This window comes from Pinus tabuliformis, chromosome 6, assembly GCF_031772625.1.
Source record: "Pinus tabuliformis cultivar Carrire ecotype Pingquan chromosome 6, CPIR1, whole genome shotgun sequence".
Classification (NCBI taxonomy): domain Eukaryota; kingdom Viridiplantae; phylum Streptophyta; class Pinopsida; order Pinales; family Pinaceae; genus Pinus; species Pinus tabuliformis.
The window spans coordinates 387110383-387127464 of NC_142292.1; the positions used below are offsets into that span (position 1 = coordinate 387110383).

Consider the following 17082-nt stretch of genomic DNA (forward strand, 5'->3'; position numbering starts at 1 on the left):
AAGTCTGCACTGCAACGCAGGTAGAAGCACTACCAGGGTGTGCTGAGCGAGATTGACGAATGGCAAGTTCATTCAACAAGGTGTCAAGACCCTGGAAGCTTCCAGAATCTTCCTCAATGACACTTGCCTCAGTGAATTCGACTAGTGATGAGTAAGAGGTTCTCAATCTCCAAGTGGAAGCAAGAACCTCCAAGTGGAAGCAAGAACTAACAGAGGGAGAGGACACTAGTCAGATCTCAAGCTGACTCATCCTCTCTCCAAACATCTATATATGGATCTCTCCTCCATGAGATCTAAAGGCTGGAATTTTTTTATTGCAAAGAATTGTTGTTGGTTTGAGACTGGAATCATTGGGTGCTTAGTGCTTTGAAGGAAGGTGAAGATAGGAATTTCATTTGCTGGGAAGGAGATGCTGGATTGGAGCCCTCTGGGTTGTATCTCTTCCTGAACCTTGTTATTCATCAATAAAGCTATCTTGGTTTCTCCTATATGCTGATGTGTCTTTGATGTATGATTGCATTAGTATGTTTAGTTTATTTCTAATCCTGAACTAGTTATGAATATGAATCTATGTCTTTGTGTAGTTTTCTCTTCTTGTGATCTTGCAGAAACCTCTTGAAGTTGGGCGAGCGAGAAGGCAAGTAGCTGGGAACTCCCAAAGAGAAGAGAAACCGGATCGAGGGACAAACGGAAGACACCAGTTAGTCCTCTATCTCTATTCATTCTTAATTCATAAAGGAAGAATACTAGAATAGCTGTTTATGTTTGTTGCTAAGGCACTGTCACACCTTAGGTGGATAGGATCGTCCTGCATAGGCATTTTTCCCCACAACAAGATGTGCTATGCCTGATCAGTCCTTGTCAAATATCACTATCTCTGAGAAAATTCTTCTAAAGAAAATCACAGAAACTAGCTCCTAAGAAGAAAACCCGCTACACTAGGTCAAACCCAGACCCTGATCCATCACCTGAATTTCAAAATCCAAACTTGATTTCAAGAATCCTTAAGAGACACAAATCAGAAGGGACTCTATCAGATTCAAGTTCTGAAGCAGGTCTTCAAGCTAACATTCCAACCCCTGCTAAGGTTTCTCCACATCCTCACACAACTGTCCCACAACCTCCTAGTTCTTCATCCACTTCACAAGGTATCCTTTCAGCCACTCCATCAACTACACATACCCCTCTCATCCCCTTTCCTCCACTTGTCCCATTCATTCCTGTTATCCCTATTATCCCACCAAACATGGCTAATAGATATGCTCCACTGCAGTTACCTGCCAATCCAGGTCCTATGCCCCAAGAGTACCAAAGCAAGATTTCATATTTTGATGGTACTGGCTCTTACCCAACCCTCCAACATACCAAGAAAATGCAGGACTACTTTGAAAATTATGAGATAGATGATGATGGGGTTAGAATGAAAATCTTTGTGCAAAGCCTAACAGGAGATGTAAGATCGTGGTTTAGGTCACTCCCAGTAAACTCCATAGTTGACCCTGAAGCCCTGTATCAAACCTTTATCAACAGATGGGAGAAGAAAAAGGATCCACTTCACATTTTATCTGAATACAATACTATCAAAATAGGTCCCCAAGAAACCGTCTTGGACTATTGTGCTCGGTTTAACAATATCTACAATGTTATTCCCCAAAATCTTAGACCCCCACCTGACCTAGCTCTATACACCTTTCCTGATGGGTTTGATTCAGATATGGCATACCAATTAAGAGAAAGAGCCCCCCGGACTTTAGCTGAAATGCAAGACATAGCAGTGAGTGTAGAAGCTAACTTGATAGCTAGGAGAAATAGAACCAGAACTGAAAGAAATACTACCTTCAAAGAAGAGCCTTTAGGCTGGGATCAGAAATTAGATGCAATAATCACTGGCATGCATAGGTTAGGTGACAGAGTAGAATCAGTTGAGAGGAAGTCATCATGGGAAGCACCACATAATAATCCAATCAGGAATCCCAATTTTAGAAGAAATCAAAATCCCAATGTTGGCAAGCCCAGCCCTGAACCAGAGATAAGGCCTCCTTTCCAAGAAAACTATGCTGAAACATCTACTTCTAATGAGCAGATAGATGATACCCACATCAATTTGATGGGCCTGAATGAGGATCAGCAAGTTTTTCTGAGTCAAGAAGATCATGAAGAAGAAGACATAAGCCAGTTCCAAACTAAATCAGGTGAATCATTTGATTTCAAACAAGGCTATGACACAGTTGTGTTTGAAGTTCATAAACAATACAAACTAAGAAGCAAAATTGTAAATGTGCCACAGCCTGAGAAAACAAAGGATAGCCTACAGCCTAGGAAAGCTATTTTCACTGAGCCTACTAACAAAACTGATTCAATTCCAAATGAAGTAATAGTTGAAGAGGTAACAGAACCATTTCCCTCAAGTCAACAACCAGTGGTTACACCTCCTTTACAGCACAATCTAAGCAACACTTTCCAGAAGATGAGCCAAAAGGACAAGCCTCAAGATCAAAATGAGAGTCAAGTAGAAACCGCTAAAAACTCAATTGAGAGAGAGAAGGTTGTTAACCAGAACACCAAGATCCAATCTGAAAAACCTTTTGACTTAGAAGCTGAAATTGGAAAATTGAAGATAGCCATTCCTCTTTCAGAGCTAGCCAAGCATGACATTTACAAACAACAAATCAACAAGTCCCTTCAACTTACCCACCACAAAGATGATGTCAAGGTGTTGGATGATACCCCAGAATTTCTTTTCAGCCAGAGGTTGATGGAAAGACAGCAGTTACAGGAATCTTACCTTTTTATGTCAGCTTGCATGTTCATGATAAGATATTACACAATGCAATGTTTGACTCAGGTGCTTCTCATAACCTGATGCCCAAATCAGTCATGTAGAGGTTGAATCTAGATATTACAAGACCATATAAGGACCTATTTTCATTTGATTCCAGCCAAGTTAAGTGTTTAGGCTTGATAAAAGATCTATGTGTGTCTCTAGTCCAGTACCCAAACAAAACAATCTTAATGGACGTTGTAGTTGCTGATATCCCACCCAAATATGGAATGTTGTTATCAAGATCATGGGGGGCTAAACTCCAAGGTTCCCTGCAATTAGACATGTCATATGCTACCATCTCTGTCTTTGGGCAACCCAAGAGGCTATACAGAGAGTCACTCATGAAATACATGGTGAGCAGCGAAGAAAAACCTAAAAATTTCCCCATTTATGCAGTCCATTCATATATGGATTCCTTTATTCTGTTCAATGATGACATAAGTCCAATGAGTGGTAACAAATCTATCATACTTGAACAAGATCTGCATATGACTGAGGAATCAAGTCCCCAAGAAATCAAGGTGGTACAATCAAGTGATGAAACTGTTCTAGAAGGCAAACCAGGTGAAAGACAAGAACTCCAACTTATAATCCCAAGTCATAAAGAAAATGTTGAAACTCCCCTAAATCAAGAGATCCTATGGTTTCTTGAATTTGATGGATTATTCAACAAATTAGGGGCAGGAGTTGGAGTGTGGATTCATAACAAACAAAGCAATCATGCAAAAGGTCGAGCCTATAGGCTTAATTTCAGGTGCACTAACAATATGGCAGAATATGAGGCTCTTCTATTGGGTCTCAAACTGGTAAAATCCTTACAAGCCACAAAAGTCTCAATCATGGGAGATTCAGACCTTGTTATTCAACAAGTAAAAGGCAACTTTGTCACCAATGACAAAAGACTAAGATCATACAGGGCTGCTACTATTGAAATACTCAAAGCTTTCACTGAATTTCAAATAACCAAAATACCTAGGACTCACAACCTTCATGCTCACAGTTTAGCTACATTTGCCAGTACATGCAAATTGCCTTTTGAACCCAATCACTGCTTTACAGCTGAGATAAAACACAGACCTTCTGTCCCTAACAATGTCAAAGATTGGCAAGTGTTTGAGGATGACACACAAATAAACAGTTTCTTAACCTTGCAGCATGAATTTTCAGGCTTAAACATTGATGTTGATACTGTGAAAGACACACAGCCATTGAGTGAAAAGGACCAAACAGCAATATCACCCAAAACAGCAAATCAAATACTTTGTCCAACAAACTTTGACAAGGAGAAAATACAAGAACTTGAACAATTGCATTTTGATGAAGTAGCTGGTACAGAGGCTGAAATTATAGAGCTAAAGGATAACTTTCTACCAACAGGCCTAACTCCATTGGAAGACATTTTTGACTCAAATGATGTTCCTAGAAAACCAAAAATGCAACCCCTTAATGCTGCCATTGAAGAATGCAACATTGGAACTAGTGAAAAACCCAAGATAATAAAATTGTCTGCCTCTTTACCTCCTGACCAGAAGCCTAAATACATTGACCTCTTTAAAGAGTTCCAAGATGTGTTTGCATGGAGTTATGAGGATTTGAAATCCTATGACACCTCTATCATTCAACACACTATCCCTCTCAAGCCAAATCAAAAGCCATTCAAGCAAAAATTGAGAAGAATCAATCCTATGCTCCTCCCTTCAATTGAGAAAGAGGTACAAAAAATGTTTAAAGCTGGTATCATAGCACCAATCAGGTTTTCAGACTGGATTTCAAACTTGGTCCCCACCAGAAAGAAAACTGGGGAGATGAGGCTTTGTGTTGACCTAAGGAATTTGAATCAAGTGTCCCTTAAAGACAATTACCCCTTACCAAAAATGGATCACATTCTCCAAAGAGTGGTGGGGGCTTCAAGAATCTCATTACTTGATGGATTTTCAGGTTTCAATCAGATCCTAGTCCACCCTGATGATCAAGATAAAACAGCTTTCACAACCCCATGGGGAACTTTCAAATATGTTAAAATGCGGTTTGGATTGAAAAATGCAGGAACTACATTTCAGAGAGCAATGGATATTGCTTTTGCTAAAGAGATTCATGAGTTCCTTGTTATTTACTTAGATGACCTTACACCTTTCTCAAAGTCTGACCTCATCCAAGAAAATTCTATTGGGAAGAGAAAACAACTTCTGCTTAGCCCTAAGGGCACAAGGTCGATCAGATGAAGTCTAAAACCTGAGGAAGAGAGTGGAGTCATAGCCCATCCAGTCTCTCTCCAAAGCTATATCGGCGGGGCTAAGGGTGTCCCGAAGGAACCTAGCCCCCACTTCCATAGGATCTGGAGAGGGGTGGGGTAAGGAGGGACCTCTCACCTTGAGATTCAATTCTCTTTCCTGTCTATTGCATTCTTCCACAAGTTTTGTTTGCATCACCTCCTCAACTGTTGCAAGAGGGGTAGGAGTTTTATCCTTCCCTCGAACGACCTATACCCAAGAATTGATGTGTGTCTCTGTTTCTTGTTTGAAGGTGGCTTGTTGGGATCAGATTTCTTCTTGCTTGCTTTTAAGGTCAAGGATTTTTGCATGAAGTGCACCATTTAGAGGATGGAGGATTTCTTTCTCTTTATTTTCATGTAACATCTTCTTAAGGGATAAATTATCCCCCTCCACCTCTGAAATTATGGCAGAGAGGGTGTGTATTTATGAACGTAGCTGCTTTTTTTTTCAGTTTCAAGAAATTTCATTGTTCGCAACATTTGTTTTACTTGGGTTGTCCAGAATGAGAAATTAGACTCCAAGCTGACTACCACTTTCTCTCACTAGTTTTCAACAGCTGATAACTCAACAAGGCTAGACATGTCATCTTGGCACAACTCGTCTCGTTGCATGGATCCAATCCCTGGATTTGAAACCCATTCTTTTGTCTCTGTATGTTCTTCAACAATAAAATTCATCAACGAATTTAGAGAAAACCCATCTACCACCATCTTGGTATTAGAGTCACTGTCAAATTTGGTGGACATATTCCCTAAAACACTTGACATGCATCCTCAGACTGCTTGTTTTGTTTCAGTGATAATAATAGTAGTAATAGTAATAGTTGAGTTACCTTAGTACTAGCTGCAGATGGAAGCGTATCAGCCTTAGGTCAGGACGCAGGGGTCAAGCTTGGCCTCAAGACTACTGCAGATAGGAAGAAGTTGCCTCAGAATAGGCTACAGGTCTAAGATAGGGCCTCAGAACTGGCCGCAGGTATAAGGAATTTACCTCAGACCAGGCCGCAGAGAATTTCTTCGTAGTTGATTCTCAGGTGCCTCAAAAACTTCGATCTGCTAGATACAGGTGGTCACGACTGCCTCTGTAAATTCTGTCTATTTTCTTCAGATCACGCAGTTGGCATTGTTACTTTGGGTAAACCTGGGAGGGGGTGTTACATTGTCTAAGATTAAATGTTTTCATTGTCATGAGCTGGGACACTATGCCACGAAGTTTCTACACAAGAAGCCAACAAGAATCCCTCAAGAGGAGCTATAGGTGAAGCTTTTTCTTCAAAATTCGAGTTGGATTTCACCCTCACTGCATGGATGGTGGTATCGGTGATGGGTAGTGTGTGTTCTTTGGATAGTGGAGCTTCATACCATATGACGGGAAATAAATAATTTTTCAGTGACTTGGAGAAATACCTCTAGATGCACATTGATATGGGAGATGATGGAAGTCATAATTTGACTGACATCGATACTGCTAATTTTCAAAGGGAGTCTAGTTCTCCTCTCACATTAAAAGATGTCATTTATGTTCCAGTCTATAGAAAAATTTAGTTTCAATTTCTATGTTGGAGGATCGTTGCTATGATGTGATATTTAGCAAAGGAAAGGATTTCCTTCATCACATAGCCACAAGAAAAATGAAGCAGATTGGGGTTTAGGTGAAGAACCTCTACAAATTGGATGTAGAATATTTTGCAACATTGATCACAAAATCAGGGAAGGTGCAGAGCCGAGACATCGTTGAATTGTGGCATAGAAGATTGGGCCACTTGCACCATGGAGCTTTAAAGATCATGCAATAGATTTCTACAATACTTCCCAAGGGTGCACTAGAGAAAATAGATACATGTAAAGGGTGTACATTGGAGAAGTACACCAAATCCGCCTTTCATGATAAGGACAGTCGAGCACAAGCGATCCTTGAAGGAGTTCACATATATGTGTGTGGATCATTCTTGATATCCTCCATGGCTAAGAACAAATATTATGTAATATTTGTAGATGATTTCTCGTGTAAGTGATGGATTTTCTTCATATAGAAGAAATATCAGACATTCTCTAAATTTTGTCAATTTAAAGCACTTGTTGAGAAAGACACTAGAAGGAAAGTGAAGGCTCTCATGAGAGATAACAATGTAGAATATGTGTTGATAAAATTCAAGAACTTCTTTGCATCAAAAGGCATTTGACAAAATTTAATAACACCCCATAACCCACAGCAGAATGGGGTGGCTGAAAAGAAGAACAAAAATATTGTGGGAGTTGCACGAGCAATGCTTCATGATCATGGCGTATTGTTACACTTGTGGGTTGAAGCATGCAACACAAATATATATGTGCAGAACAAGAGTCCTCATCGGATTCTAAGGATGAGCACACTAGAAGAATATTTTTCAGGGAGGAAACCAAATGTGTCACACTTCAAGATATTTGGTTCATCTATTTACTGTCATGTTACAAAGTATGCAAGGCTAGAGCCAACAACTAAGCTGGGCATATTTGTGGGGTACACTGATACACTTCACAACTATCGGGTGTACCTTCCATCTCACAGGATGACAATGGTTCGTACAAATGTGAAGTTCGATGAAGAGAAGGCCATGAGATGTTCCCTTGAGAGCGAGCTTCAGTTACATGCAGATGAGGAGATTTTGGATCCAAAGGAAAACCTATGGATGATGTGGAGAAGCCACGTGCATAGGAGCAGAGAGTGGAAGCACCCACTCATGTAGAGACTTCCAGAGATGGAAGGAAGTGCACTAGAGAAGCTGACATATTGATGCATGATGCTAGAGAGAATGTGGGAGCACATCACAATGTACGCAGAGGAGGTCACCAGATCGGTACACTGGCTACATGGCTCTGATGAGTGAGAGTGTAGAGTTTGAGCCATCCTCATTCGAGGAAGTAGTGCAACAACCACTATGGGTTGATGCCATTGTAGAGGAGTATGACTCCATTATCAAAAACAGTGTTTGGGAAGTGGTCCCAATACTGTCAGACAAGTCAGTGGTGAGTTCTAGATGTATTTACAAGGTAAAGCAAGTAGAAAATGGGAGTGTCGAGAATCACAAGGCTAGATTTGTGGCCAGAGGGTTCTCTCAGGTGGAGGGAATTTATTATGAGGAGACTCTTGCTCCAGTAGCAAGGTACTCTTAAATCAAATTTATTCTAGCACTTTCAACATAGATGGGATGGAAGATACATTAGATAAATGTGAAGACAACCTTCCTCAATAGAGTGATTGAGGAAGAGGTACATTGAGTAGCCAGAAGGATTTGAGAACTTCAACATAGAGTCACATGTGTGCAAACTCAAGAGAGTTGTGTATGGATTGAAACAAGCACCTCATGCTTGTTACCCAGGATCGACAACTATTTCACTAGGTTTGGCTTCACCAAAAGTGAAGAAGATGCAAACCTTTACCATATTGTGGTTGAAGGTAAATTATTGATTATAGTATTATATGTCGATGATTTAATTCTAGCAGGTGATGTGAAGCTGGTAAAATCTTGTAAAGAGGATCTTGCAAGAGAATTCGAGATGAAGGACCTTGGGTTCATGCATTATTTCCTTGGTATGGAAGTATGGCAAGGATATGAGGAACTATTTATCTCTTAGGGAAAGTATGCTAACGAGACACTAAATAAGTTCCACATGGAGAGAAGCAAACCCATGGATACTACTTTAGAAGGGAATTGGAGGAAGGAAGATGCTACTTCAGGTGAAGTAGTGGAAGCTACTATTTACAGGCAACTTGTGGGTTCACTTATATATTTGGTGAACACACAATCGGACATATTTTTGCACTTAACCAACTTAGTCAAGCAATGGTTAAGCCAACCAAACATGTGTTGAGATACCTTAGAGGCACCACTTAGTTTGTTCTTTGGTATAGACAGATAGAGAGAGTGAAGCTGCAAGGCTTCACATATGCAGATTGGGAAGGGAGTCCATCATACAGGAAGAGAACATCAGGGGGAATCCTCAGTATTAGGTCAACAACAGTTTCTTGGTACAATGAGAAGTAGATATTAGTTGCACTTAGCTCGGCAGAAGCAGAGTACATGGCTATTAGTCAAGCAACTTGTGAAGCTATCTAGATGAGGAATATCCTTGTTGGGTTATTTGGTCAGCAGATGGGTCCTACAATGATTTACTATGAAAATCATAGTTGTATCAAACTCTCTAAGAATCCAGTTTTTCATGGTCAGTCCAAGCATATCAACATCTGGAATCACCATCTACGAGATTATGTGCAGAGGAGAATCATGTTGTTGGAGTACATTCCTACAGAGGAACAGGATGCATACAAATTGACTAAGGCACTGTCAAGAGGAAAATTCGAGTTCCATAGAGGTAGGATTAGGGTATCTGATAATCCCTTTCTTCTTGAGAGGGAGTGTTGAGAATGAAACAAGAAAATCATGATTTAATTTTGTCCTTGAATTAAATTAGGGAAAAAATTGTAATTCCACATCACAAAACAATTTGTATGACTTAACTAAGTTAATTTGACTTATTTGGCTTAGTTAATTCACGTTGAGGCTATAACTTGAGTCATGTAAAGTGTCTCTTACTTTATAGTTGCCCTGGTTGAGTTTATTTTGAGTTGTAATTAATTAATTCATTGTAATTGAGTTAAAGTAAGCTAAACTAGTTCCAACTGATGGAGGAACTAGTAGGAGGTCAGACAGTGGGGTGGTGCTTCACGCGTTCAACCAATTTACTGATGATTCACTCATAAATAACTCATGCATGTCAGATCTGAGAGTTACCCAGTTTAGATTGGAGTTCAAGGGCAATGTACTATCAGTTGTATAATCATCCAAATTGTACAGGTGGTTCATGTAGTCAGAGGAAGGTCTATGAGGATTGCACAATTCCAATTGAGGAATTTCCCTAATTAATAGGGGGCTAATTCCCAATGAAACAATGCAAGGAAAGAGGGACTTGGGTAAAAAAAAATTGGCTAAGTATTGGCCTAGGATTGTTTAAGAAGTTGTGAGACAGATAGAGATAGTGCAGAGGTTGCTCGAACTTGAGAAAATCATTGTAATTGTCTCATATTTTATGACTAATTCAATATACATATAGCAGTGGTTTTTAGTTGTGGCTTCCCCGGGAAATCATTATGTAATGTGTTGATTGAATTCTTTCTCTTGTATGCTTCATGATTTCTCAATCGATTAATTGTTTCTGCTGATGAATAGAGTAGATTCAAGTCTATTGTTTTAGTAAATTACATAATCATTTTGAATCTAAAAGGAATTTCTACACCACATTCAATGGAGAAGTGAAGAAGGCTGAGGAAGCAAAGGCATGGCTTCTAGGTATGAAGAAGTACTTCAGGGTACATGATTACTTTGAGAACATGAAGGCTAGGGTATTCATCTTCAATTCTAAGGGAAAGGAAGATATCTGGTGGGAATATTTGAGGAATGTAAAAGTTATTAGAGAGAAGGAGCTATCCTAGAGGAGATTTGAGAGGTATCTCAGGGATAAGCATTTATCTGAGGGATACTATGACAACAATATCAAGGAATTTTATGAGCATAAACTTGAGAAACTACCAACTGATGAACATACAAAAAAAAAATTGGAGATGTTGAGATACACACCTTACATTAAGGATAGGGAGACAAATATTTGAAGATATCTCAATGGATTTCCTCAAGTGTTCAGAGACAAAATGGAGTTCAATGAGCCTAAAACATTGGAGGAGGCCATCAAAAAATTGAAATATTTCTATGAGCAATCAAAGTGCAAACCTGAGTTCAAGGTTGATGAGAGAACAAAGGGAAAACCAAGTTTTAAAGGTAAATGCCAGTAGTATGTGAGAGGAAATGTGAAATTTTCCACTTTCACCCTAGATGGGTATCCTTAGAAGAATATGATAATGATTGATTCATTAAGCCTGCTAGAGTTGAAGTCGAGAGGTTTAAAGAATGACTTATGTAGTGTTGGACGTGTGGAGAGAACCAATGATAGAGAGATTTCCCTTAGTAGCAATGGAATGGTCCAAAAGTATACAATGTGCAAGAGGTAAAGAGCATTAAGGATTCAACTAAGAGTGTGCCATGAATTTATGCCACATTGGAAAACAGGTAGGTCAGTCACCAACCATCCATAGTTGAGACAGAAGTTATGATTCATAACCAACCAATTTCAATACTTATAGACCTAGGTTCTAATTTAAGTGACGTTATCCCAAATATTTTAGAGAGATGTGAGTTATAGAGCACAACCCATGACAAATCATGGCTAGTCCAACTGACCATGAAGATTAAGAAATGAGTTGATCATGTGGTGAAGTCATGCCTAGTCATGATGGGAAGCATGACCATCACTACAAATCTAAACTTAGTACCATTGGATATGGATTAGTTGGCAGACCATAGAACCAAAGTTGATTTCTTTAGCAAATCAATTAAATGCCTCAATTACACAAGGGAAAAGGTGACACCACAAGGAAAAGTGAAGTTGGTGATAGTTCGGAAAATCACTGCATTGCAATTGAAGTGGTGCAACAAGGAGGGATGTGAGCTATTCACTATCCAAGTGACTAGTGACTCTAAAGATAGTAGTAACAGATGGGAATAACACCCAATAATAAAGAAATTTAGAAATGTGCTCCTTGAAGAGATCCTAGGACTATCACCAAGAAGAGAAATTGAATTTTTGAGCAAACTACTACTAGGATCAATGCCAGTATTGAAGGCCCCATAACAAATGAGTACCCTAGAGCTAGTAGAGTTGAAATTACAGTTGAAGAATTTTTTAGATAAAATATATATCTGACCCAATGTGTCACACAGAGAAGCACCTATATTATTCATGAAGAAAAAGCATGGAACATTGAAGTTGTTTATTAATTACATACAACTCAACAAAGCCACAATCAAGAACATATACCCTTTGTTAAGGATCATTGATCTGTTTGACTAGTTGAGAGGAGTTGCGGCGTTTTTAGAAATTGATTTGAGGTTTGGGTGCCATTAGGTATGCATCAAAGATGAAGACATCATAAAATGAAATTTAGAAGCAAATACATACACTATGATTTTGAAGTTGTGCCATTGGGGCTCACAAACGCTCTAACAACATTTATGATGTTCTCAGTCCATATTTGGACTAGTTTGTACTAGTTTTTATTGATGACATATCGATTTATTCAAAAACCAAGGATGATCATGAATAACATTTGGAAGTCATAATACATTTGCTGAGAGAGCACAAGCTCTATGCAAAATAAAAAAATGTGAATTATTTCATACATACGTACAATATTTGGGATACATTGTTTCCAAAGAAGGAGTGGGAATAGACCCAGAAAAGATCAAATCCATTATGCAGTGGCCTACTCCTCAAAATGTGGTAGTAATCAGATAATTCATGGGATTGGAAAGTTTATTACCATAGGTTCACTTGCAACTTATCAAATATTAGGCATCCAATCACATAACTGTAAAGGAAAGGAGTAGAATTTCAATGGATAACGGAATGTGAAGTCAACTTTGAGAAATTAAAATATTTTCTAACACACGCACTGATATTAAGGATAACAGATCTGGAGAAGTATTGTGTGGTGTGCATAGATTCCTAGAAGGAAGGTCTCGGTGGAGTCCTCATGCGAGAAGGATAGGTGGTCTATTATGATTCCATAAAGATAAATGAGCATGAGCATAATTATGTTACCCATGACTTAGAATTGGCAATGATAGTTCATGCGTTGAACATGTAGAGGAGTTATATCCTCGGAAGAAAATTTGTATTAATGTTAGATTATGGAGGGCTCAGGTACCTGTTTGATCATCCCAAGCCGAGTTTAAGGAAGGTAAGATGCTTAGTCTTGATCAGTGAGTTCAACTTTGAGATCAAGTACATCAAATGCAAGGAAAATAAAGTAGTTGATGCACTCAATACAAGGCTATAGGTAGCCCACATATCATCTATGAGTTCTTGAGAAGTTAATATCCAAGAAAATATTAAGGAGGCAACACAAAAATATGAGCATGTATAGCAAATCAAAGAAAGCTTGCAACAAGAGCCCAGAAGGGGCATTGAGAAAAAACTAAACCCTTACGGAGGAGGAACAATTAAATTTCAAATGAAGGTGGTATATACCTTGTATGGGTGATTGGAAGAAGCTCATTTATGATGAGTTTCATAAAAATATTGTATTCTAGTTGTCTAGGTTATTGAAAATCATGACAACTATGAAAAAGGTGTACTATTGGCCAAGCATGTAAAAAGATGTGCCTAAATACATTTCCAGGTGCCTGGAGTGCTAGAAAGTAAAGGTAGAATGTAGACACTCAACATGATTTCTACAACCAATCCCCATTCATGAGTGAAAGTGGGAAGTCATTTCAATGTACTTCATTACCAGACTTCCAAGGACATATAGGAAGCATGATGCCATCATGATGGTGGTAGATAAGCTGAGCAAGGTAGCCCATTTTGTAGTTATTAAATCCACGGATAGGGCCAGTGATGTTGCTCATATTTTCATAAAAGAAATCATGATATTGCATGGTGTACCTAAGAATATCATCTTAGATAGGGATACTAAGTTACCATCAAAATTATGGAAGGTTCTGCTTGCTGTTTTTGGGATAGAGTTAGCCTTCAACACAATGTATCGTCCTCAGAAAAATAGGAAGGCTGAAAGGTTCAAAAAAGTGTTGGAAGACATGCTCAAGTTCATGTCATGCATAAGCCAAAGAGGTGGGAAGGGTTTCTATTTTTGATAGAGTTTTACAACAACAATGGGTACTGGGATTCATTGAACATGAGTCCATTTGAGGCTCTTTATGAAAGAAAATGCAATACACCTATCAACTAGAATGATCCAGTAAACAGAGTGCATATCGGGCAAAATGTGTTGAAGGAAATGGAAGATGAAGTAATTGATATTAGAAAACAATTGAAAATAGCAGAAGACAGGAAAATGCATATCAACAGAGAATGCAAAAAGAGTCCCAGATGGGGGAACATGTTTACCTCTGTGTCAGACCAAGGAATAGTTCATTGAGAATTGGGTCTTGTGCCAAGTTGGCACTTAGTTTTTGTGGACCATTTTAGATTACTGAAAGAGTGGGACTAGTGGCCTATAATTGGGCCTTACTTCCCACAATGAAAGCACATGATGTTTTCCATATCTCTTTTCTTAAAAAATATATACATGGTGCTAATCATGTGATTGATTGGTTTGTGGACAGGGGAGAATTCTAGTTAGAGCCATTGTGCATTTTATATCAGAGGTAGATCAAACTCTGAAATCAAGAAATCAAGTAGGTGAAGGTGAAATGGAAGCACTTTGGATCAAATGAAGCCACTTGGTAGTTAACTAATCAAAAGAGAGTATCATACCCATTTTTGTTTGTTGTGTAAGCAAATGTAGATGTACATGTAAATGTAAAAAGTTGTGTATATAAATCTCGCTATGGTTTTTATGTCTTCGGGAATTAAACACCATTGATGGTATTCTTATAAGGGGATGGGGTTTGTGACAAGTATTTTTGGTTACCCCCTCATGTAAATATTTTCATGTCTAATTTTAATTAATTGTGATAAAATATGAAATTGACTAGACTATGAGAGTGGACACAGATTTAGAGGTTGGAGGAGGAACTGCTTGGGAATGGCTTGGGGAATAATCCAAGATTTAAATGCTACAATTAAAACCTCACCCACACCCTTGTTGCATTGTACAAGAATTTACGGAGCATATGGACGTCTGAGAGAAAAAAAAAAATGAGCAAGTCCTATAGGGATGACAAACATTGGTCAACACACGAAAGGAAGGGAATGGAAAGGGAGAGGACAATCTCATGAGGAGGAATTCAAGCGCTATGCAAGAAAGATGTGAAGAGCAAGAAAGGACCAAGGAAGAAGAACACAAGAAGGCTAAGGCATAAGGATTGTGTGGAAATGAAGGGAACTATTCAATAGTAGTGCGAGAAATATTTGGATGAGCATCAACATAAGCCCAGGTTTGGGAGCTAGTTGGGGAGTATTTTCAAAGGTCAAGCTGTGGCGTTGGGAAGGTGGAGTGGTAGTGGACTCTGGATTCGTGCATAGTATGTGGAGACATTGGTCACCTTGGGACTTATCTTGGTTCTCATAGGTGGATACCCTTAGGGTAGAATCTAATTCCCATGAAAGCTATCAGGTGGAGGCGTAGTTTGCTCTAGACCCCTATAAGATGGCAGGAGAAGGAATTATGTGCTCTGGATTCCTATAGTGTAATCAGGTGGAGAGATTGGGATATGTATTCCTATAAGTGATTATTCGGTGGAGATGTTGTGGGCTTTGGATTCTTGATAGATTGCAGATGGTGACACTATGTGATTTGGATTCCCAAAAGTGAGAGTTTGGGTGGAAACAATGTATGCTCTGTAATCCTATTGGATTGCAGGTGGATTCACTGTGTGCTCTAGATTCCCATGTGTTTTGAATGACTAGTGTGAATATCCCTTGAGTGCTTATTTCCTTAGGTTCTAAATCTGTCTCAAGGGTGGTTGAATAAAAGAAAGTATTTTAGTGTAGTTATGATCCAAGGGATCAGTAAAGAGCTCAAAATTCAAAGTATTCAAAATTTCTTGAAACTTGTGCCAAAATGTAGAGCTTGACACCATAAATCCAATGCAACTTGAATCACTCAAAACTGATACCATATGCTCCCAATATCACGTTCTGGTCGTTTTCCCATGGGTCAGAAGGCTTTCCTAAAAGCTGCCAAGAATTCTCTTGTTAAAAGGGAGTAGAAGGAGCGGATTCCAGGTGTCCATCTTCTGTTTGTTCAAGGGACCACTGATAATATTGTAAGGAGTGTCAAGATGCATAGTGTCCCTGTAACCTTTAGGCCCCTTAACACCATTCGTATGTCCCTCAGATCAATAAAGGACCCTATCGACCCTAAAGATATGAAAGGGGTCTATATTATCCCTTGTTCCTATGGGACCCCCTATATTGGTGAGACAGGTCGCTCCATCAATCAAAGGATCAGTGAACACGCAGCTGACCTCAAGCATAGGAGATCAAAGTCTTCCGCTTTAGCTGAGCATGCGGAAAAAACCAATCATCATGTTTGTATTGAGGAGGCTAGTGTCATTGCTAGAGTTTCGTAGTTCCATCATCGGAAATTCAGAGAAGCTCTTGAGATTGAAAAGAGACCAAGTAATCTCAATAGAGAGGATGGCTGGAAAATTAGTAGGTGTTGGGTCCCAGCTCTCTCTTCCTAGTTGCTTTCTTCCTGATCTTTTAGATTTTTAGAATATTTTCAATTTTTTCTGATTAGTTAAATTGTTTATATAATATATATATATATAGAGAGAGAGAGAAAGAGAGAGAGAGAGAGAGAGAGAGAGAGAGGGCGGAGATGGAATCGGCGCGCTCTGCAGCTAACCGCGAGGGTTTCGGTTAGGGCTCTCTAAACCCTACCTCTATCGCCTGAAGACCGCACCGAGCAACTGTTCCGACCTGTTTACCTGGCCCGACTTTTCAGGTTCCATCTGTCGTTATCAACATGGATCCGGTTACTGTCGGTGATGTAATGGAAACGGAGGAGGAAATTGATTTTACCGAAGACCCGCTTTCCTCTCAGGTAATATTCGATCGCCCTTCTTTCGCATCGTCGTCTGCTGGCCCTGGACTCCCTCTGCAATCTGAGCCGCATCCATCCCCGGTGGTTACTATCCCGGTCCCCCCCCCCTCTTGTTTACCTGAAGGCGCTGCTCCCCCTGAATCCACTGGTCTGGATCTTCCCCCTCTATCACCGGGGACCCTCCGCTTCTTATCATCTGTTATCCCCCCGTCGCCTCCCTTTGATTCGCGTCCCCTGTCTACCTCTCTCCCGGCACCTTCCTCTTCGGGACTGCCTCTATCGTCGACGGCCGGATACTCTGCGCTCCTCCATTCTCCCTCGGGTTGTTTTGAAACCCCCGCTGTCAAAGTCAGCACTTCCAGGTCGAATCCTTTAGACTGC

General features: G+C 39.6%; 1 pseudogene; it reads right to left on the bottom strand.

Annotated features, from left to right (window-relative positions):
* The window catches only part of LOC149258946 (uncharacterized), a 110507-nt pseudogene extending 93730 nt beyond the window's left edge, over window positions 1-16777 (bottom strand).
* Window positions 16778-17082: the final 305 nt, after the last annotated feature.